The 23,774-nt window shown below is 35.7% G+C and overlaps 1 long non-coding RNA gene across 1 annotated transcript in view; it reads right to left on the reverse strand.

Annotated features, from left to right (window-relative positions):
* Window positions 1-287: 287 nt before the first annotated feature.
* LOC139363593 (uncharacterized) overlaps window positions 288-23,774 on the reverse strand; it is an 80,717-nt gene continuing 57,230 nt past the window's right edge. The window contains exon 4 of the long non-coding RNA XR_011624259.1: window positions 288-1,199. This is a non-coding gene — a long non-coding RNA (uncharacterized lncRNA). The remainder of the gene's footprint in view (window positions 1,200-23,774) is intronic.

Genomic DNA, 23,774 nt, shown 5'->3' on the forward strand with positions numbered 1-23,774 from the left:
TCTGGCTGCCATTCTCCTTCATCCCTTTCCCTCTTCTTTTTTCCCCACCCTACAACACCCTCTTCTGGGTTTCTCCCTACAACTCCGTGAGAGTGCTCCTAGGATTCTCATGAATGGATAGGGTATCCGGAAAACCCACTCCTGACGGTTACGTGGGTTCTTTTCTATTTCCTAGGCATCTCAGCTTGTTTGAGAAATAAAGGGGAAGAGTACAAGAGAGAGAAATTTAAAGCTGGGTGTCCAGGGGAGACATCACATGTCCGCAGGATCCGTGATATTTTCCGAGCCATAAAACCAACAAGTTTTTATTAGCAATTTTCAAAAGGGGAGGGAGTGCACGAATAGGGTGTGGGTCACAGAGATCACATACTTCACAAGGTAATAAATGGAGGCAAATGGAGGCAGGGCGAGATCACAGGACCACCGGATGGGGCGAAATTAAAATTGCTAATGAAGTTTCGGGCATGCATTGTCATTGATAACATTTTATCAGGAAACAGGGTTTGAGAGCAGACAACCTGTCTGACCAAAATTTATTAGGCGGGAATTTTCTTGTCCTTATAAGCCTGGGAGCGCTACAGGAGACCAGGGCTTATTTCATTCCTTCCGCTTGGACCATAAAAGACCGCACGCTTCCAAGGGTGCCATTCATAGGCCTGCCGTTAGGGGCGCATTCTCTTTCTCTACAATGTTGCTTGATATTTCTCCTATTTGCTTTTGAAAGAGGAGAAATATGGCTCTGTTCCGTCTGGCTCACCGGCGGCCAGTTCAAAGTTACCTCCCTTGTTCCCTGATCATCGCTGTTATCCTGTTCTTTTATCAAGATGCCCAGATTTCATATTGTTCAAACACACATGCTCTACAAACAATTTGTGCAGTTGACACAATCATCACAGGGTCCTGAGGCGACATTCATCCTCCTCAGCTTACGAAGAAGATGTTGGGATTAAGAGATTAAAGACAGGCATAGGAAACCACAAGGGGATTGATTGTGGAAGTGATAAGTGTCCATGAAATCTTCACAATTTATGTTCAGAGATTGCAGTAAAGGCAGGCATAAGAAATTATAAAAGTGTTAATTTGGGGAACTAATAAATGTCCATGAAATCTTCACAATTTATGTTCTTCTGCCACGGCTTCAGCCCATCCCTCCGTTCGGGTCCCTGACTTCCCACAACAATAGGGAATTTTCTTCTCTCCTGGACAAAGACATGTTAACACAATTCATCAGTCAGCAATCTGTCTGTACACATGTCACTTCTAAATGACTCAGCTGTTTGATTCCCATGCTTCTTGCTTTCCAAGTAATCTGCCATTTTTCTTCTTCCTCCGCAAGTAGTCTTAATGGTATTCTATGAACACATAGAATTCAAGATGATCTATGAGTCTCTTGAGATTACAATTACAATTTTGGATATACTTCTGAATGTGAACTTTTCTGAAAATAGAGTTTATGAATTTCATTGCATTTTCAGTGGGGCTGGTGATATAAAATGATTAAGAGCCATTAATTTATGACATTTATTTTATTCATTGGCTTCCTGCCATTTCCTTTCTAGTATGACAATAGGGCCACGACCACAATCACTAATGGAATTTGTACAGCACTCTACAACTTATGATATTCTTTAAAATACTCTTTTGTGTTCATAAACCCATTTGATGTTCATGACTTTCCTGAGAGGTCAGGTCTTTTTTTTTTTTTTTTTTGAGATGGCGTCTTACTCTGTCCCCCAGGCTGGAGTGCAGTGGCGTGATCTCAGCTCACTACAACCTCCACCTCCCAGGTCCAAGCGATTTTCCCGCCTCAGCCTCCTGAGTAGCTGGGATTACAGGCACCCACCATCATGCCTGGCTAATTTTTGTATCTTTGTAGAGATGGGGTTTCACCATGTTGGCCAAGCTGGTCTTGAACTCCTGACCTCAGGTGATCCACCTGCTTAGGACTCCCAAAATGCTGGAATTACAGATGTGAGCCACCATGCCCGTCCCAGGTCTTATTATATCCATTTACAGATAAGGAAAGTCAGACTTAGAGATTAAGAACCATCTAGCTAAGTATATGGCAGAGCTGGGACCAGAACTCAAGTATCTAAACTCTTCGTCTGCAAGCAAAGAGCTCTTTGCATGGCCAAGATGTTTAATAACTATTTAGGACTTTTCCATCTTCAGTCTGCATTTATTTTTCCTCTTTAGTACTGTCTTTGATCCTGGAGAATAAGCTTGGTGTGCAATTTATCCAGATTTTCCCTATTTTCAAATGAGGTACTGTGATACAATGTGAATTTTTTTCCTAGGGCCTTGAATCTCCTTCAGTATATTTAGAAACAAAATGATTCACGGATTTAAAACATACACAGGAAGTCAGTAACTCAGAGAACTAAATGTGTCTCTGGTTTAGATTTGCTGAGTGACCTTAGACAAAACAATTAACCTTTCTTTCTCAATTAATCTGTGAAATGGAGTTAAACCATTTTCTCATACAGTAAAACAACAGTTAATAACTCATTGAACACTTAGAAATTTACACGTCATGTACATAAACATGTTTCTGATGTTATTTTGAGTAGGTCAGTGTTTCCTGTGTGAAATCATTTTAAAAATTCACAAGATTAAATGTGTAATTCACTTTCTGATTAGACTGTTTATTTTAAAAATCCACATTTTTTTCCTGCATTTTTGTTTGATTATTTTTCCCACTAAATTTACTGTCTCATCAAAGCAGTGTTTGTTCATTTGTAGAATCATTTAGTGTGTATTGGACTATGGGGACCTGAGATGGAACTTTTCCCATTTAAGAAAATAGCCACTCTGTATTTAGATTCCTGTAGGGGACACTTTAGGAGAGTGATGTTGTTATGTCATGCCTACAAATACCTCATCTGGGTCTGTAGTCTCTGATATATCTGCTCATTCAAGATAGTGGCACTTAGCAATTCAACCAGATGTAAGTTGGCTAATAAACAAAGCCAATATTCTCTGGGGGCCTGAACAACACTTCCTGTGTTTGACTCTGGTTGCCCCGAAGTTGTTTTAAGTCCAGCACTGCTGGTGACGTTTCCCCTGGTGTACTGAATAGCTCATGCCATGTCAAAGGGCGTTGACCTTTTCACTCTTAGAACAAAAAGACTGGAAACAAATTATGCTCTGAGAATTGGTCAAAGGATAACAACACCACCACCAAAAATGTGCCTGACCCCCAAAACAAGTGATGAACACAAATTCTAAGCTTTAGAGTATTATCATTAAGAGTATTGTCTCTTTAACCAACTTTTCCTTAAAGTGTAATATGAGCATTTGCTTCAATTTACTCTGAAACCACCCACCTCCAACCCGCTTTGGCTCCTTTTGCAGAACACAATGAACCAACTACTGTTGTCTCTACTCCCCCTATCCAGCTGAATCTATTCCAGTTTACGAACTGTCCACCATGGAGCTGAGTCTTCCAAAGAGAATGACTCATCTGCAAGTTTTGCTCGTGGCTTCTGAGAGTATATTTAGTGTGAAGAACTGGAGGATGCAGCATATCCAAACACATGCTAGGCTACAGAATTTGAGTGGGAAAAAGAGGACAGGGCTAAAATAGAACTGTAATAAGCCAAAGAATTAGAGGCCTGGCTTAGCTTTTTCAGCTATGTAGCTTCAGCAACACCTACAGTTCCCCGCCAAGAATGGCACACCATATTAATGTGAAGAAAATGAGGCTTCCCTGGTGGTTTCTTTTGGAAGGAAGAAAAACATACTTAATGTAAAAAATAATCAAAAATAAAACTAAACCAGTGCTTCACTATTGTTCCAAGTTAACGGGAAGATAATTTCGCCTTATATTAGTGAAATTAAGCAACACTTGCCCAGGAGCTACTTGTGCAGATAACTGGTGGGCTGAACATACTTCTTAGGAAATTGTTTAGGTTGGTTCTTCATTCGTAAACTCAAGCTGAATTTGACATAATTGCAGGAACCACTCTCCTCTTCTTTCTCTGAGACATACTCTTGAACAAGAAGTTTTTGTGTTAATTGATTTGCCTTTTGATTTTATTGTTTAAATGTTCCATCAATGACAATTATGGAAACTTAGCTATGATCTCATGTTTATATTGCTCAACAGTTCATCAGTGTTCTGACACTAAGTCAGCATTTGAAAGCAGTGATTACAAAAGCTAACAATCAGGGGTTCATGTCCCAACACACGCCACAGTGTGACCAAAGTAGCTTTCTTTGGCTTGAACTAACACTCCCCTCACAGACTTCAAACCAGCTCTCCTCTGTTTTCCTTCCTTTATGGCTCTGTGCTTACTTGTGTTTCTTCCTTTCTGTAGCTGTCGATGTATTTATCCTGTTTACTTGTCTTTCTCTTTTTTCCCTTTTTTCTTCTATCTTTTCATTTTGTTGCTTCTCTCTTCTGTTGCTCCCTTCATCTGTTTTTCTTAAGTGACTATGACAGTGAACTAAAGATTATATTTAAATAACTGTTGTAAATCTCTGCAGAAACGTTCATTTTTTTCTGTTTAATAAACTATTATCAATAGCCAAGGTTTTGTATTGCTCTCATAAAAATACGTCTTTTTTTTTTTTTAATGAAGCCCTGATTTCTTTTTTGTTTCCCAGTAGCTCTTGATAGAAAAAGCAAAAAATTTCCTTAATCCTAAATTCAAAATGGATTTTCAGAGTAGAGCAGTTCAATTTGCCTCCTCCCCACCAAAAAATAGGGAAAACTTGTTTCTAGCCAGTTACTCTGAAAATGATTATCTTTTATTACCCCCAAACTCACTTATGCATAGAGATAGTATTTGATTTACTTTAAGGAGAAGGCTAGTAGACACTAGTAAATTTAATTGCAATTTCAATTATGCTTTATAAATAACATACATTATAAATATTTCAATTTTTATATCTTTTTTATTGGTCAAATTTCTTTTTTTTTTTTTTTTTTTTTGAGACAGAGTCTCGCTTAGTCGCCCAGGCTGGAGTGCAATGGAGCGATCTCGGCTCACTGCAAGCTCCGCCTCCCGGGTTCACGCCATTCTCCTGCCTCAGCCTCCCGAGTAGCTGGGACTACAGGCGCCCGCCGCCTCGCCTGGCTAATTTTTTGCATTTTTAGTAGAGACGGGGTTTCACCGTGTTAGCCAGGATGGTCTCGATCTCCTGACCTCGTGATCCACCCGCCTCGGCCTCCCAAAGTGCTGGGATTACAGGCGTGAGCCACCGCGCCCGGCTTATTGGTCAAATTTCTAACTATATTTAAGTGAAATCTTTACTGTAGTCTAGAAGTATATTGCAACAAATCTGTGTGATAATCAAATAAATGTAAATTGAAAAAAAAAGTCAAATAACCTCTTTTTTACCAATCAACTAAGAAAGATGAAAAAAATTGTAACTCCCAATGCTTGCAATGGTTCTGTGAAATTCAGAGTTCAGCTTATACATTGTTGGCAGGATTGCAACTGTTTCTCTCACTCTCTCTCATGTGTGTGTGTGTATATATATATATACACAAAATCCATATTTTACATATATATGCACATAAAATACATATATATACACAAAATACATATGCTGTATAAATACATATACATTTTCTTTGTAAAAACACATATAGGTATGTTTTTTGAGCTAATAATTCCACTTTTAGAAACTTACAGCAAGAATTTTAAATTTGAGGGTAGGCATTATGATGCTTTTCAGAGATTTATTTATAGTTTTTTTAAAAAGGAGACAAGCAAAAGGTTACTTATAGGAGAATTACTAAGTAAACTTTCAGTGTTTACTAATTATACTCAACAGCATTTAATTCAGACATTAAAATAATAGTTTTGGAAAAGATGTAGTAACATGGGGATATGCTTATGATGTAATGTCACAATCATGTAATAAAGAAACATCGATTTTTGTGTTTCCTTGAACGGAAACACAAAACCATCCAAAATATTTGTATGAATATTAAAATTGGTTTTTTAAAAAAAGGTTTTTGTATAGTCAAATGTTTATAAATGCACATGCATAACTTTTAAAAACTCATATGAAGGTCTATACCAGTCACCATCCTTAGCTCCTCCAGTAAAACTTAATTGTCATTATTTTTCAGAATCTTATGCTCTTAAAAATTTGGAGAAACATTGTACAAAATTCTACACACTTTAAAAATGTTAAAAGGTTATGCATTTCTAAATTACTTTGAACTCTAAGGGAAAAATTGTATGTGAACATGTGACATCCCTTGATGACCATTATTTGCATTGTAAAAAGTTGCTCCTTGGTTCTACCAAGTAACAAAACAGTGTCTTCCAGATGTATTAAAAAATTTTTTAAATCCAATTATTGTAATCTTATTCATACAAAAATAAAGGAAATATAGGGAGATATTTTATGGTAGTTGATACCAGTATAAGGAAAGGAAAAAAATGAAATAAAAACCATTCTTACTGTTATTACAAAACAATTTTATTTCTAGAAATTTTACTTTACTTTTCTCCTAATATTTAAAATCTGAGGCTTACATGTAACACAGACAAAATACATACCTGTACAATTGTGATTATGAATGTTGTGTTAACAACTACTGCTGTTCTATCAAAACTGCGAACAGAGAATGGGTATTAATTAATGGGAGACATTAACAGGCGGGAAAAGTTGAGGGAGTATTCAATAAGCTGTCAAAACAGGAGCTAAATTCTATAGAACGGGTGTTCACATATCTGACAAAAATCGATCCTGAAACTTTGCTTTCCATTTTTGCTTAGAAACAACACTACCCAGACTCTCACCTACTAATCTTTCAATTGCTCAGAATAATGGTGTTTATGGCATGAAAATAAAATTCATTTTAGTACTTTTAGATCAACAAACCCACTGTGAATTGTGACACAAAAGGGATACACAGGTGTGTATTTAGAGCTGTACTTGAAACTCTCTTATTTTACCTTGTAGGATTAAAGATCTCAGAAAGATAGAGCATGGTTTGGGAAATAAGCTGTGTCAAATATTATCATTAAATATGGGCCATAGAAATCTCCAGAAAATAAATCAGTTTTTAGATTGTAATTTCAAATATGTAAATTCTATTTTAACATGTTTATTTTAAATTCCTGTGGGAAAAACAGATTGCATAGGGCATGTAAACCCTAAATAAAATCTCTGAGGTCAGCAACTTAGTCCTAAATATTTTTCATTGAACATTGTGAGGGATTACTTTGAAGAAAAGAAAAAAAATTGATACACAAACACCCTGATTTTCTAAACTCCTTACCTCACAATGGAAATACCACCAAAGATGAAGCCCATATTTCTACAAATTGAGCATATAACACAGTGCTATTGTTATTCCTGGCGAGAGCCCATAAAGTTCTATGATCTGATAGGCACTTAAAGGCATATGTATCACAAATATTCTTCCACATTCCCTTGATTCCATACCTGAAGTTCCAACATTAGTTACTTCTTTCTGTTGAGAAGCACTGGCAATCCTTTGCGAAGTGCTTGTCAAAATACTACAACAACAGGCTATAATAGTAAATTACAAAAGAGGAAATACAGATGAACAGTAGACATGTGAAAAGATGCTTTGTCTCACTAATAATTGTCACTCATACTTTTTTCCATTTTTTTATTGCAGTAAAATACATATAAAATGTATGATGCTATGTTAACCATTTGTGAGTATTTGTAATGTTGTGCAAACATCACCATCATCTCTCTTCATAATTCTTTATCATCTTGTAAAATGAAACTCAATACCCATTAACAACAACTTCTATTCCCTCCTTCCTCTAGCCCCTGCTATTCTATTTTCTATCTTTATGATTTTAACTACTCTAAGTGCCTCATAGTAGAATCACACAGTGTTTGTTTGTAACTGGCTTATTTCATTTGGTGTGATGTCCTCAAGGTTCACTCATGTGGTAGCACAGGTCAGAATTTCCTTCCTTTTTAAGGCTGAATAATATTCCTTAGCATGTGTGTACCACATTTTGTTTATCTAGTCATCCATTGATGCATATTTAGGTAGCTTCCATGTTTTAGCTATTGTGAATAAAGCTGCTATACACATGGATGCACAAATATCTCTTCCACATCTTGTTTTCAATTCTTTTAGATATATACCCAGAAGTAGAATTGCTGAATCACGTGATAATTCTATTTTTTATTTTTTTTATTTTTTGAGGAACCACCATACTGTCTTCCACAATGGCTATTCCATTTTACACTCCCATGAGTAGTGACCCAAGAGTCCCACAGTAACATATTTTTAGCACAAACATCATTGTGACAATATTTCCAATAATGAAAAATTGAATACAGTAATTTATTCATCAACATATTGAAGCATGTTATAGCCATATTATGAACCACTCTGCTGCTACTGGAATGAGACTTAGTTATATTTATTGACAAGGAAAAGTATCTGTACCATATATAATTGAGTTAATAAAATCAGATTACATAAGAGTTTATTTAAAAGTATGCCATTTCTGTAGAATTGTATACTTATGTTTATAAATGCATAGTAATGTATATGTGCCTAGTTATCTATGGATAACTGGTAATTTGTTACTTTCTTTTTTTGTGTTTTCCATATTGTTCAATTTTTTTAAATGTCTCTAGATCATTTTACCCAAAAAGCTATAAAAATAATATATACCATTCATTATTATCTTAAAATGTTTTTTAATCCCTTAGCTGCTAATTTTTCTAGATGAACCAACTTAAACGTCAGCTGATTATTTTAGTATTCACTGATGGCCTACGATGTGTCATTACACTAGTAGGTCCTTAGATAAAAGAAGGAGTAAGACATAGTCTGTGCTCACTTTCCAGGTGCCATGGTTTAGTGGATCACATATACTTACAAACAAATCATTATAAATCCATTGGATGAATAAAACAATAAAAATAAAAAGAACAAGAAGGACATTGGAGAGATAACAATAACTTACAACTGTAAGGTAGAAATTGGAGGTCAAGAAGAACTTAAACAGAGGAACAGAGGGTGTAAGGCCTGGGCAAGTTTTTTGTTTTTGTTTTTGTTTTGTTTGTTTTTATTTTAATGACAATGTCTCACATTGTTGGCCAGGCTAGAGTACAGTGGTGACCACACCTGACTAATTTTTGTTGTATTTCCCTTGTTGTGGAGTCAGGGTCTTACCATGTTACCCAAGCATGTCACAGACTCCTGGGCTCATGCAATCCTCCCGCCTCACCTTCCCAAAGTGTTGGGGTTATAGATGTGAGCCAGCACACACGGCAGGGATTAAAAAGAAAGACTAAAAGTTGACAAGAAGATGCGGAGGGAGATGGAGGAGAAGAGAGAAAAGGACATGGGAGAGCATTAGGTCTTGGCAAAGTCTTAAATGCAACAACCTATGAGGGCTCAATGGAGTTGAAAATGAGGCTGGACAGTCAGGCTGAAGAGAGATACATAAAATGCTTCCCAAAACTCAACTTAGGTTTGAATCCCCTTTGTGGAGTTGAACTAATTACTGAACACAGTTATAGTTTTAATCAATCACGTCACGATTTTATAATTTAGACACTAGGGCAATGTCCACACTGTTTTGTTCTTTATCAACAGAAAGCTGATACCTGAATTCACCTTTGTAACAGGCTTCACCATTGTCTCTGCTTCTGGTAGATTTTGATTGATAAACTTAAGCAAGTAACATAAACAGTAGCTAAGATTACAGTGTTGTTCTTGTAGACATACAGTGAGCTGTGCATGTCTAGTGGCTTTGCATGCCGGCAAACTGTCATTTCATTGGAAAGTTACCAGCCAAGTTGGGCAGAGGATACTGCAGGCTAAAAGCTGTCAATTTCTACATCAGTGGTTGCTAAGACAAGCATCGCTGTTTGTACCACAATTCTTCATTATTAAATAAAAGATCCATGTTTTTCTTTTCATGAAATGTTATTGTAATACATATCAAAGTAAGGAGCTATTTAGAACTTCCATTAAAGTAAGAATTCAAAGGCTAGTCTACAGTGAAGATTCTTGAAAATTACGAGTGGAAAGAAAATTAGCCTGATGTGCAACTAACTTCAGAAACTAATCAGCAGTAAAAATATTTTAGACACAATTTCTCTTGCACGTAGGCATGATTTAGCAGCTTTCTTCTCTAGCACTATCAACTTTTTGAATTGATAATTATTTCATTGGCCATGTTTCTTGGGTTGTGCTCTTGAGAGGCATTGCTAATTGTAGCACCCAAAAGAGTGGTCTTGAAACTTAGAAAAACTTCCACTAGACCTATTTGAAATAATTTTCATTTGTGGTCTATTCAGAGGATTTAACAAACCGATGTCTTACATTAGGAGAATCCTGGCAGGAACAACTGATAGAATTAATTGTAAAACACTTGGCAATATAAAGTGCTATGTAAATGTTAGTTAATAATAATAATGATATTCTGAAGTCTCTAGAAGTGAGAGGCTATTGCGATATGTTAGAAAAATGAGACAACCCACAATGCAGAAATTAAAATTATTTAAGGCAAACTGTGTGCTTTAGTATTTAAGATAATTGTCATATGTATCAGGAAATATAAGAAATTTACTTTTCATTGTTAAATATAAAAATGAAGGATACATAATCAGAGCACCATGATAATTAGTAGATTGTTCAACCCTTTAAATGATTGAAAATTAAGATAGAAAAAAATTAGGTCACTTTACTCAGTAATTTAGGGAGAGGTCAAGATTGGGAGTGAAGGGTCTAGATTTTGGCAGTAATTGATTTGACAGTATAGCGTTGAGGTCAAACTCAGCTTCAGAGCCAGGTATCTAAAGCTCAAGTCAGTCTTCTGATTTATTAGATGTGTTACCTTGGGTAAGTTGCATGACCTCGCTGAGCTATACCTATTCAATTTTTAATTGTTGTGGGTATATAGTAGGTGTATATATTTACGGAGTACATGAGACGTTTTGATACAGGCATGTAATATGAAATAAGCACATCATGGAGAATGCGGTATTTATCCCCTCACACATTTATCTTTGAGTTACAAATAATCCAATTACACACTCTTTCAGTTATTTAAAAATGTATAATTAAGTTATTATTGAGCTGTATCTATTTAATGGAGGTGAGAGTAACTTCTACTTCATACACTTAGAGTAATGAAAAATAGTGCACTGGCACAGAGTAAGTATTCCGGAAATGTTAGTTACCTTGATTCTGATTTATAAGAATAAGAATCTTGGGCAAAATTAAAAATCAAAATCTAAAGCTTTTCCCTCTAGATAGGAGAACAAAAAGGAGTTCAGTGCCCAAAGATATTTGGTAAATTGGTAAACACTTCAAGCTAAAGCCTCCCACCCAACTTTTTTTTTAGAGTTTCACCATCTCCATCAGCAACGTAAGGAAGGTTCTGAGTTTTTCAATAAAGAACCTTGTATTTTTTCTTACCCTAACATTTTAAACTTTGTTTAAATTTGAACTATTTATATTTTCAGGACACCTATTGACATCCCTTAGAACAGTTTGAGATGTCTCATTAGACATTTTCCATGGTCTCTTTCTGATCTCTGAGCAGATCTTTTTTAAAATTAAACATTTTATTTGGAAATAATTTCAAACTTAAAGAAAAAATGCAAGAATAAAAATAGTTCTAAGAATATTCAAAGCTTTTGCCCAGAATCACTTATGTGAACATTTTGCCCCATTTGTTTTATACTTTGCTCTATTTATTCTTCTCTCTCTCTCTCTCTCTCTCTCTCTCTTATTTTGTTTTCTGAACCATTTCAGGGTCAATTATATACCACATGGCTTTTCAGTGTAGTCCTAATAACTTCAGTGTGTATTTGCTAATAGGAATAGTCTCTCCCATATCCACAGTGCAATGGCCAACTTCAGTAAATTTAACATTGATACAATACTTTAAATTATTGTCCATTTTCCAGTTTTTAAAATTGATCCCATAATGCCCCTTTATAGCAAGTTTTTTTTCCCCAGTACAGAATCCAGGGCAGATAATGCACCTAATTGCCACATCTTTTTATACTCTTTAATTTGTCACATTTCCATAGCCTTTCTTTACCTTAAATGGCATTGATGTTTCTCCCCCTTTTCAAAATATAACATTTCTCAATTTGGATTTATCTAATTATTTTAAAATGAAACTTCAGGTTCAGTTTATTTATTATTGGCCAAAACACTACATAGGTGATGATTTGACCTTCTCAGGGTATTACACCTAGGGATGCATGATGTCCATCTGTTCATCTTTGCTGATATTAAGTTGGTGCAAAAGTAATTGTGGTTTTTGCCATTACTTTCAATGTAATAGTATTTTTATCATGTGGTCAAAGTGTTGTTTGATTTTTCCATAGTATAATTGCTATTTTTTTCCTTGTTATTAATAAGCAGCCTGTGAGGACACTATTTAAGTTCACGAAAATATTCTACTTCTTGTCAAAATTTCTCTCTAGATTCAGCATTTATTGATATTTTTGTCTGACCTAGTCTTAATTATAATGGTTGCAAAATGCTGATTTTCCAGCCTCAGCACTTTTTCCATATTTATCAGTTGGTAATTGACAATCAACTGTAACAAAAAACCTTTTCTTCTTAATAATTAAGTATTAATAATTAATAACTAAGTATGGTAGGGCCTTATCAATTCCTATTTTTTCAACGTTTTAAGATGATTGTTCTTAATTATTTTGGTCAACAAATTGTTCCAGATTTGGTCCATGGGAGCTCCTTCAAGTAGACTTCTCTGTTCTTGTTACAAACCCCATCATTTTATTTTTGTCACTTTTTGGCATAACAAAATATTCCAGGCTTATCTTGTATGTTCTGCCCCTGCCTTGGAATAAGCTACTTCTCTAGGAGTTCTGAGACTGAGAGAGACAAGGTATGTTCATTGCTTTTTGAGTGTCATTGACTCTAGGTCCTATGAAAAGATCTTTTAATTATCCAAACAATATGACATTTTATATATCTCTCTATATATTTTTTGTCAACTCAAGGATAAAAATCGGGCAACAGTGTGACAAAAATTTAGTGGTCATTTGGTCTGACTCTTAGCTGATGCAAGAATCTGCTCCAAAAATATATTGAATCGCTAACATGATAGATTTAATATCACCAAATCTTCCATAATTTTCATTGTATGTTATTTCTTACGATAAACATATACAATTTTTCTAGGAATTTCTTTTCGACCTAAATGTTCTCTCTATTTTGCTCACCTCCCTTAGGCTATTAAGAGTTTTTAGGTTAGTGTGAAATCTCCCTATATTTTTTAGGACTTTGCATGTATCATAAATCAATTTTATATAGGCTAACAATAACAAAACGTGGAATTTATTACAGAGATACAGGAATGTCTTGTGAAACAAAGTTTTACCCAAGCATATGAAAAGTTGTGATACAAGTAACTGAATCCTCTATTTTTGGCTTGTTTATGAATCTCTGCTTTATGCTTCTCTCTTTGATGGTTATTTTTTAATTTCAAAAATCTTATTTAAGGTATAAAACACAATGTTATAAGATACATATGTATTTTAAAATGGTTACCATAGCAGAACAAATTAACATACCCATCATCACACTTAGTGCCCCATTTTTTCTTCACAGACACATCTCTTACAATCTATGAATTTATAGGATATGTTTTGTGCCACGTGTAGAAATATTCTGACAGTTTCTAAGTCTTAATTCCATAATCAGGGCAACAGGATCTCATTGATTGAACTTAGGTCACATGTCTACCCCTGGCCCAATCAAGCATGGTCACAGAATATAAACATGGGCTGACATAGGATCTATTTCTGAGATTGTAGAAAGACATTTTGAGACATATCAGGCAACCTTGTGAATTGGGCAGGGTGTAAAAAAGGGGTGTACTGTATTCACTCACACGTCACATTCAACATGGAATCTTTCTAAAAATATAAAACAATAAAAGCATGCCAGGGTGAGAATTTTCACTGGAAAGGGAAGACATAAGTATTACCAATATATGGAGAGTTGCTCAATCTTAACAAGGGTAAAAGAGTGGAAAGGTGTCATGGAGTATGTAAATAAGTATATAAATAAGTTATTATAATCCCTTTCAGAATGCGAAGGTATCTAACTGAGACTCTGTACCCTTCAACTATCCTCTCCCCACCCTTTCCCCAACCCCAGCCTCTGGTACATACCATTCTACTCTTTGTTTCTAGTTCAGTTCTACATTCTACACATAAATAAGGACATGTGGTATATATCTTTCTGTTCAGCTTAATTTTAAAAATAAGAAAAGAAAATGTTTGTGGATTAACAACGCAGGGCTGCAGTTAGAGTGCCAGTGAAGGTTGCACTGTGTTTTCCCCACTTACTGCTGGCAAGACAAGTACTAAATGTATTATTATTAAAATCATCAGGAACACCCGACATATGGGCATCACTAACATTTTACTTACTAATGAATATTTTGAGGTCCCTTACAGGGGCCAAGATCAGAGGTTCCAGCAGCAAAACGTTCATGTGGGATTAACCTTGCACGCAGTGGAGATAGATAGTCCCAGGATGCATGGTCACCACTCACTCTACTAGATAACTAGGTAGTTTCAGGAGGTAATAAAATTATTAATTCTTTTCTGCATTGCATCAATTATACAGAACACTTTCAGGCATTTTATTTTATAGAATTTCTATTAAAAAAAATCTGTGAAATTTGAGAGCATTGGCCTTAACAACTGCATTTTACAGATGTAATGGCAGAAGCCTGGAGAAGTTGTGCAAGAACAACGAACATGTAATTGGGCCATGATTCAAATGTGGGTTCCTTAACTCCACTGCCCTTTGTTCAATCTCACAATAAAGAGCAACAAGTTGGCCTGGCGTGGTGGCTGACACCTGTAATCACAGCACTTTGGGAGGCTGAGGCAGGAGAATTGCTTGAGGCCAAGCACTTGAGACCAGCCTGGACAACATAGAAAGACCTTGTTTCTCCAGGAAAAAAAAAAAAAAAGCAACAAGTAGGAGTGTAAATCCTGGCCTCGTGCTCAGTTGAATTAGGCCTGGCACTGAGGTAGGCTGCCAGCTGACAATTATGCAGCAAGTGAATGAACAAACAAAGGCATACCAAATTTTTATTCTTGGTATTTGAGTAAAAAAAAGAAACAAAACTTCCATACGCCCTCACTGCATAAAGACTTGGCCATGCATCTACAGATCAAAAAATATGTTGTTAGCCTCATAAAATCACATCTTGGTTGTTGTTTTTTTCTATCCAAAATGGATATTTAATTTTGAGCTGAATTTGCTTTAAAATTTAGAATATGTTCAACTACAAAAAATCAAAATAGAATTTAGTGCTAGAAATCAGAAAAATGCAGAGAGAGTTTGAGGGGATTGCTTATAAAACTCTGCCTGACAGAAAGCAAGGTCATAAAGATGCCTCAGGAATGGTGCTGCTTGTTGAATTTGTCCTCTGGCTGTGTCACTGACTTTTCTCTCTTGTTCAAATGTTTGGTTTCCCAGGTGGGCAAAGACATCTTCTCTTCTTTGGATGCCCTTGGCATTCTCTCTGTTTTATATAGGTTGTGTCTGTAACAGGCACTTAGCAACATGTTTTCCTCCCCGTGTTTTTAAACCATCACTGTGTGCTTCCCACAATAATTTTGGCTTTTATCTTGGAAGCCTACCAGTACTGTTTGCTATATTTTAAATGTTGGTGTGACTGAATGACAATCCCCAGAAAGATGTGCACTACATTTCAAGCTTTTATGCCACAGCTTTGACATGTCATTGGTTGTCAGACATAGACTGGTGTGACAACCAACACAAAGTCCTTCAACATTTCAAGCAAAAGAACGCAGAAAGTGGTACCTGGGGAATTGTACTTTATCATTAAAATCCCTGCATCATTTCAAAAGGCAGGTGGGAGGAAAGACAGCTGCAATCCTACACAAACACACACTTTTAAACAATCCAAAGAAAAGTTATTCTAACTGCCAGGACATCTAAACCATAGTGTTCTAAATTGGCCAGATTCCTCATATTAAAATAAAGAGGTCATGTCTCAACCAAGTGCAACTCACTTATTGATACTTTAAGTGTTGAGTTGCTTCGTTGCATCCACATTTTCTGATGTTAAGTGAAGCAGGAGTCCTCTAGTAGTTCAGCAGTGGGTGGGGAGGAGAGTCTCTTTCAATATAATGGCCGCATGTTAGTTAACATGTTGTCAGTCTTTAATGACTAGTGGTGTAACAGCTGGTTTTGATGTAATTTCTTTTGAGACCACTAGATTACAAGCAGTTTATTGCATTCTTCTTCTCTGACTGCTCCCTGGTTACAACCTAAAGTCAAAAGGTTAAAGGTCTAAAGCCATAATCTAAAGGATTTGTCATCATTTAACAGGTCACTTGTTGCTATGTACTGTGCAAACTGATAATTTTTTAGTGAGGCTGTCAGAATGGCTTAGTCATATTATTATTGTTGTTTTCTTATTTCAACAGGAAGGAATTGAGCATATCCAGCAAGAGACAAGTTCTCAGAAATCAAAGACCATGCTTTGTGTATATCTGTGAAAATCTTCACAGGGTGAAGAAAAAGGGTGAAAGAATATGTTAAAAATTAATTTAACTTTCACTAAAAGGATCTGAAGTTGGAAATTTAACTTTTACAGAAACATATTAAGATGACTTCAGATCTTTGAAGAGGCTATAGGTAACATGTTCAAAACTAAAAGTGAGAGAGACAAAGGAATGGGGTCAGACAATTTGGGAAGGTGCTAAAGGTCATGAAGCACTATTGTTGGTTGATTGCAGATTTGTAGCTTTTCAGTCTGTCAGTGTCTGACAGTCTAGCTATGCTGTATCAGCCAAGGACCTTCTTTGTTTAGGGAAGGAGCCATTCTTTTAAGACTGGGCTTGGTAACACAGGAAAACAGAAAATCCAGAAGAGAATGCATGAAACAGAAGGCTTTTTCCTTCCAGACATCAATAGTGAATTTGAGAGAGTTTTACTGTGTGTGTGCCTAGGTAGAATTATGAAGGCAATAGAACTAATTTTCACTGTGTTTGATTTTATGCTAGTTTCGAATGTCTTTCTTTTTAACATTGTTAAAAGTTACCCTTTTGTAGTCTCACAAAAATGCTGTAATAAAGTTTTGGAAATGTTCCTAGACAGTTTGGAGTCGTTTGAACTCATGCCTTGTCCATAACATTGCCATTCTGGACTTTGCCTCAAGATGGTGACACATTGTTCAGCCAAAGCTCATTTTCTGTGTATCTGTTGCCCTCTAGGGACTCCAATATGAAAAGAAATATATGATATGGCTATTTGCCAGGAATCATCATGCCATTGACTTTTCTTCTCATCACTCATTCAAAGTTAATCTTGGTTTTCATTCTTGTAAGCTTGTATTTAGCACTTCTGTGTCCTGAACAAAATTAATTTTTAAAAAACCAACCTGAATTATCCTCTCAAATCCTAGAGAGATGGCAAATATTACAGTGGGTCATCTTGATTATTTTCTACTTGGTACTTCTAAGTTTGAAAGAAATAGAAAAATATTAGAACTTGTGAATCGTTCTATCTACTTTAAAACTTTGGAATCATCAGGCAAGAAATAACTAAAATCAGAGCAGAACTGAAGGAGATAGAGACACAAAAAAACCCTTCAAAAAATCAATGAATCCAGGAACTGGTTTTTTGAAAAGATCAACAAAATAGATAGACTACTAGCAAGACTAATAAAGAAGAAAAGAGAGAAGAATCAAATAGACACTATAAAAATGATAAAGGGGATATCACCACCGATCCCACAGAAATACAAACTACCATCAAAGGATACTATAAACACTTCTATACCAATAAACTAGAAAGTCTAGAAGAAATGGATAAATTCCTGGACACATACACCCTCCCAAGACTAAACCAGGAATAATTGACAAATAACAGGTTCTGAAATTGAGGCAATAATTAATAGCCTACCAACCAAAAAAAAAGTCCAGGACCAGACAGATTCACAGTCAAATTCTACCAGAGGTACAAAGAGGATCTAGTAGCATTCCTTCTGAAACTATTCTAATCAATAGAAAAAGAGGGAATCCTCCTTAATTCATTTTATTAGGCCAACATCATCCTGATACCAAAGCCTGGCAGAGACACAACAAAAAAAGAGAATTATAGACCGATATCCCCGATGAACATTGATGCAAAAATCCTCAATAAAATGTTGGCAAACTGAATCCAGCAGCACATCAAAAAGCTTATCCACCATGATCAAGTGGGCTTCATCCCTGTGATACAAAGCTGGTTCAAATTATGCAAATCAATAAACGTAATCCATCATATGAACAGAACCAAAGACAAAAACCATGTGATAATCTCAATAGATGCAGAAAAGGCCTTTGACAAAATTCAATAGCCTTTCAGGCTAAAAACTCTCATTAAACTAGGTATTGATTGTATCTCAAAATAATAAGAGCTATTTATGACAAACCCACAGCCAACATCATACTGAATGGGCAAAAATTGGAAGCATTCCCTTTGAAAAGTGGCACAAGACAGGGATGCCCTCTCTCACCACTCCTATTCCATAGTGTTGGAAATTCTGGCTAGGACAATCAGGCAAGATAAAGAAATAAAGGGCATTCAATTAGGAAAGGAGGAAGTCAAATTGTCCCTGTTTGCAGATGATATGATTGTATATTTAGAAAACCCCATCGTCTCAGCCCAAAATCTCCTTAAGCTGATAAGCAACTTCAGCAAAGTCTCAGGACACAAAATCAGTGTGCAAAAATCACAAGCATTCCTATACACCGTTAACAGACAAACAGAGAGCCAAATCATGAGTGAAGTCCCATTCACAATTGCTTCAAAGAGAATGCAATACCTAGGAATCCAACTTACAAGGGATGTGAAGGACCTCTTCCAGGAGAACTGCAAACCACTGCTCAAAGAAATAAAAGAGGACACAAACAAATGGAAGAATATTCCATGCTTATGGATAGGAAGAATCAATATTGTGAAAATGGCCATACTGCCCAAAGTAATTTATAGATTCACTGTCATCCACATCAAGCTACTAATGACTTTCTTCACAGAATTGGAAAAAACTGCTTTAAAGTTCATATGGAACCAAAAAAGAGCTCACATTGCCAAGACAATCCTAAGCCAAAAGAACAAAGCTGGAGGCATCACCCTACCTGACTTCAAACTATACTACAAGGCTACAGTAACCAAAACAGCATGGTACTGGTACCAAAACAGGTACATAGACCAATGGAACAGAACAGAGCCCCCGGAAATAATACCACACATCTACAACCATCTGATCTTTGACAAACCTGACAAAAACAAGAAATGGGGAAAGGATTCCCTATTTAATAAATGTTGCTGGGAAAACTGGCTAGCCATAGGTAGAAAACTGAAACTGGATCCCTTCCTTACATCTTATACAATAACTAATTGAAGATGGATTAAAGACTTAAATGTTAGACCTAAAACCATAAAAACTCTAGAAGAAAACCTAGGCAATACCATTCAAGTCATGGGCATGGGCAAGGACTTCATGACTAAAACACCAAAAGCAATGGCAACAAAAGCCAAAATTGACAAATGGAATCTAATTAAACTAAAGAGCTTCTGCACAGCAAAAGAAACTAACATCAGAGTGAACAGGCAACCTACAGAATGGGAGAACATTTTTGCAATCTACCCATCTGACAAAGGGCTAATATCCAGAATCTACAAAGAACTTAAACAAATGTACAAGAAAAAATCAAACAACTCCATCAAAAAGTGGGCAAAGGATATGAACAGATATTTCTCAAAAGAAGACTTTTATGCAGCCAGCAGACACATGAAAAAATGCTCATCATCACTGGTCATCAGAGAAATGCAAATCAGAAGCACAATGAGATACCATCTCACACCAGTTAGAATGGTGATCATTAAAAACTCAGGAAACAACAGGTGAGGAGAGGATGTGGAGAAATAGGAACACTTTTACACTATTGGTGGAACTGTATACTAGTTCAACCATTTGGGAAGACAGCGTGGTAATTCCTCAAGGATCTAGAACTACACATACCATTTTACCCAGCCATCCCATTACTGGGTATATACCCAAAGGATTTTAAATCATGCAGCTATAAAGACACAGGCACAAGTATGTTTATTGTGGCACTACTCATAATAGCAAAGACTTGGAACCAAACCAAATGTCCATCAATGATAGACTGGATTAAGAAAATGTGGCACATATACACCATGGAATACTATGCAGCCATAAAAAAGGATGAGTTCATGTCCTTTGTAGGAACATGGATGAAGCTGGAAACCATAATTCTGAGCAAACTATCACAAGGACAGAAAACCAAACACCGCATGTTCTCACTCATAGGTGGGAATTGAACAATGAGAACACTTGGACACAGGGTGGGGAACATCACACACCGGGGCCTGTCATGGGGTGGGGGGAAGGAGGAGGAATAGCATTAGGAGATATACCTAATGTAAATGACGAGTTAATGGTTGCAGCACATCAACATGGCACATGTATACATCCATAACAAACCTGCACGTTGTGCACATGTACCCTAGAACTTAAAGTATATATACATATATATATATACATATATATATATAAATCTTCCCATGAAGAAAATTTCAGATCCAGTCCAGATGATTTCACTCTTTAATTCTTCCTATTTTTTTAACTTTTTATAAATTTTAAGCAGGTCTACAGAATTATAGCTCAAGAGATGATTCTACTTAATTTTCTATCATCATTACTTTAGTTCATTATATTTAGGAAAATAGAGCATTAAAGCAAAATTTTATTGTACGGTAAATATTAGTGAACCTAAAAAAAAATAAATAAAACTTTGGAATCATCATTTTCATAGTGGATAGCAATATGCATCTAATAGTCTTCTATAAAAATAATATGGTAATGCAGGTTATTGCTTGAGAAATAACTATGGTGTGGAAAAAGAATTGACTGTAGTAGTAGTAATAACAAGGTTTCTGTTTTCCTAAAAATAGTTTTCTATTTTATTTTATAATTCAGGTAAACTTGTATAAAAAGTTTTTTCTTTATTGAATCCTCAAAATTATGCTAACAATAATTTTTTCACAGATAAAGGAAAAACCCATATTGACTAGACATGTTTGAGGCTATGTCTTCTTTGGCCATAGCAGACTATGTGGGTGCCTTACCCAAAGATAATGAACCATATGTTAGACAGCTGACTATGAGGTTGGCTGGGATGAAAAAGCATTCTAAAAGTAATCTGTTCAGTTTTAGGGATATTTGGGAAATTTGGAGAGTATTAGGCAGTTGGTAGATGATCATAAGGATCATGAGATTACAACAAGGCCAAAGTGTTATGTGAACTGGAGTTTTAATGAAGGAAAGTTGTGATGTAGAGACAAAATGCAGGATAAATCCAGATGGTAAAAGAGGAGGAAATAGAAAAGTAACTACAGACCAAGGGAGAACTATGTTATGTTAATGATCAGTGGTAATGATTCAATGGTAAAATTCCATTGAATCTGGCTGCCATGATCTGTAGTGTTGTTGCAAATCTGGAATGACCTTCCTCAAGTCGAGGCTCCATGAGAGCAGATCGTATCTCACCTTCTAGCTAGTTCCATTCCTTTCACTACTTGCAGTAACTTGATTGCATCTAAAAGAGCCAGACTCATTCCATATTACAAAGCCCCTATTATGAAGGTATCAAAAAATTCTGAGGTAAGGGAAGTTTTCTCTAGTATGTTTCTCATGTGAAAATTGTTTGGGTGATTAGAATAAAATTCTCTTTTGTCAGTGTTTGTGAGCCTAGGCAGAGGACGAGGGGTGGTCGGATCTGTATAAAAGTGGATATTACCCTTTGCCATAACTTTTTTTCAAATTTTTATCTTCTCCTTGCCAACAAACATATGAAGGAAACTCCCTTGTCTCCTCAACACAGGTTATTTAAAATGCTTAAAAGATTGCCTCACATGCCAGAAGTGTTATCTATTATTCAAGTTTTCTCAATACTTAGAGGTTCAAAATAAAATCATGTTATGTGTGAAATTATTATTTTAAATACAAAGAATTATGCAAATGTAAAAAAAATCACTGTTTCTGGATTTACCCCTAAACAGCAATATGCCCCTAAAAATCTTTACTTTATCTCTCTGGACTCTAGTTGCTTTAAGTTCGCTAATTCTTGGCTTTCTTGACCTCTCAATTTCTGAAAAATGTTTCCTAATTCTCCTATTGCTATTATAAATTAGTCAATTTCTCTTTGTTATTCCATTTAATTTTGCTGTACATGTTTTGAGGCTATGTTTTTAAGCACATGCAAGTTCAGGATTGTTAAATCTTATGAGTGAGTGTGTTTATCATCATATAGTAACTCTGCATATACCTACCCCTGCTTTTTAACTTAAGGTCTATTTTGTCTAATATGTATATTGTGACATCATTTTTCTTGATTAGTACCTTCTGGGGTATATTCCTTTTCAATCTCCTTTTCTCTCCTTTGCTTTCAAACTTTCTGTGCCATCATGGTAGATAGTACAGCATAGTGGACATGAACTCCAGAAAGACTGACTCTGTCACTTCTTGCTGTGTAACTGGGGATAGTTACTCAACATTTGCTATGGTCTGAATTTTCGTGTCTCCCCAAATTCATATGCTAAAACCTAATTACAATGAGAAAATATTAAGGAGTGGGGTCTTTAGAAGGTGATTAGGTCATAAGGGTGGAACCCTTATGAATAGGATTAGTGCTCTTGTGAGAAAAGTCCAAGGGATTTTCTTTGTCCTTCCTGCTATGCAAAGATGCAGCAAGAAGATGCCTTCTATGAACCAGAAGACAACCCTCACCAGACACTGAAGTGAATCTACTGGCACCTTGATCTTGGACTTCTCAACCTCCAGAGTTGTGAGAAATACATTTCCGTTGTTTATAAGATATTCAGTCTATGGTATTTTGTCATAGCAGTCCTAACAAATATGACAATCTCTCTATGCTTCAGTTTCTCTTCTGTAACATAAGAATTATAATAATACTTACTTCCTAGGTTTATTGTGAATATCAAATAAGTCAGTATGAGAAAATCACTTAGAGCATTTTCTGTCACATACTGAGAACTATACAAATGCTAGTTATTTTATTCTTACTATAATGGTAGTAGAGCATAGTTTAAATACAGATTCTAGAGGCAGAGTGCATGCATTTAAGTTTCTTACCACCACATTCTAGCTTTGTAATTTTGTGTTTGTCACTTAACCACTCATAGGCTCAGTTTACTTATCTGTAGGATAAGAATAGTAGCAATACCTACCTTAGGAGCTGTTGCAATGATAAATACATTATTAAATGAATGAAAAGGCTTAGAAGATTGCCTGACATACTGGAACTATCATCTATTATTGAACTTTAGAATTGCTCTACTTGTTCTGTGGTATGTTTCAAATCATTGCATTATTCCAAGGTCTTGTAGTGGTACTTTTACTGTTTTGGCTCTGCCAGCCTTATTAATGAATCATATACTGTGTGAATTGTAGTTTTTCACTGTAAACTTATCTTCAACTGTATTTTTTTAAGGGACAGTTTCTGTGCCCTAAATTTTGGGAGTATCCAAATGTAGCTATTTGTGTTAGCTTCTTCTAGGCACCCAGAGGCTTTATTGGTCTGCAACTAGTTTGCCCTACCATCTTTCTGTGATGTTCCACAGTGATACAGGTAGCATAATTCAGATTACAAATATATATATGGGGAAGGGTTAGAGATATTATTTCTCATGGAACTTTGTTTTTCTTTTTTGCTTGCCAAAACTGATA

This window comes from Macaca nemestrina, chromosome 6 (assembly GCF_043159975.1).
Source record: "Macaca nemestrina isolate mMacNem1 chromosome 6, mMacNem.hap1, whole genome shotgun sequence".
Classification (NCBI taxonomy): Eukaryota; Metazoa; Chordata; class Mammalia; order Primates; family Cercopithecidae; genus Macaca; species Macaca nemestrina.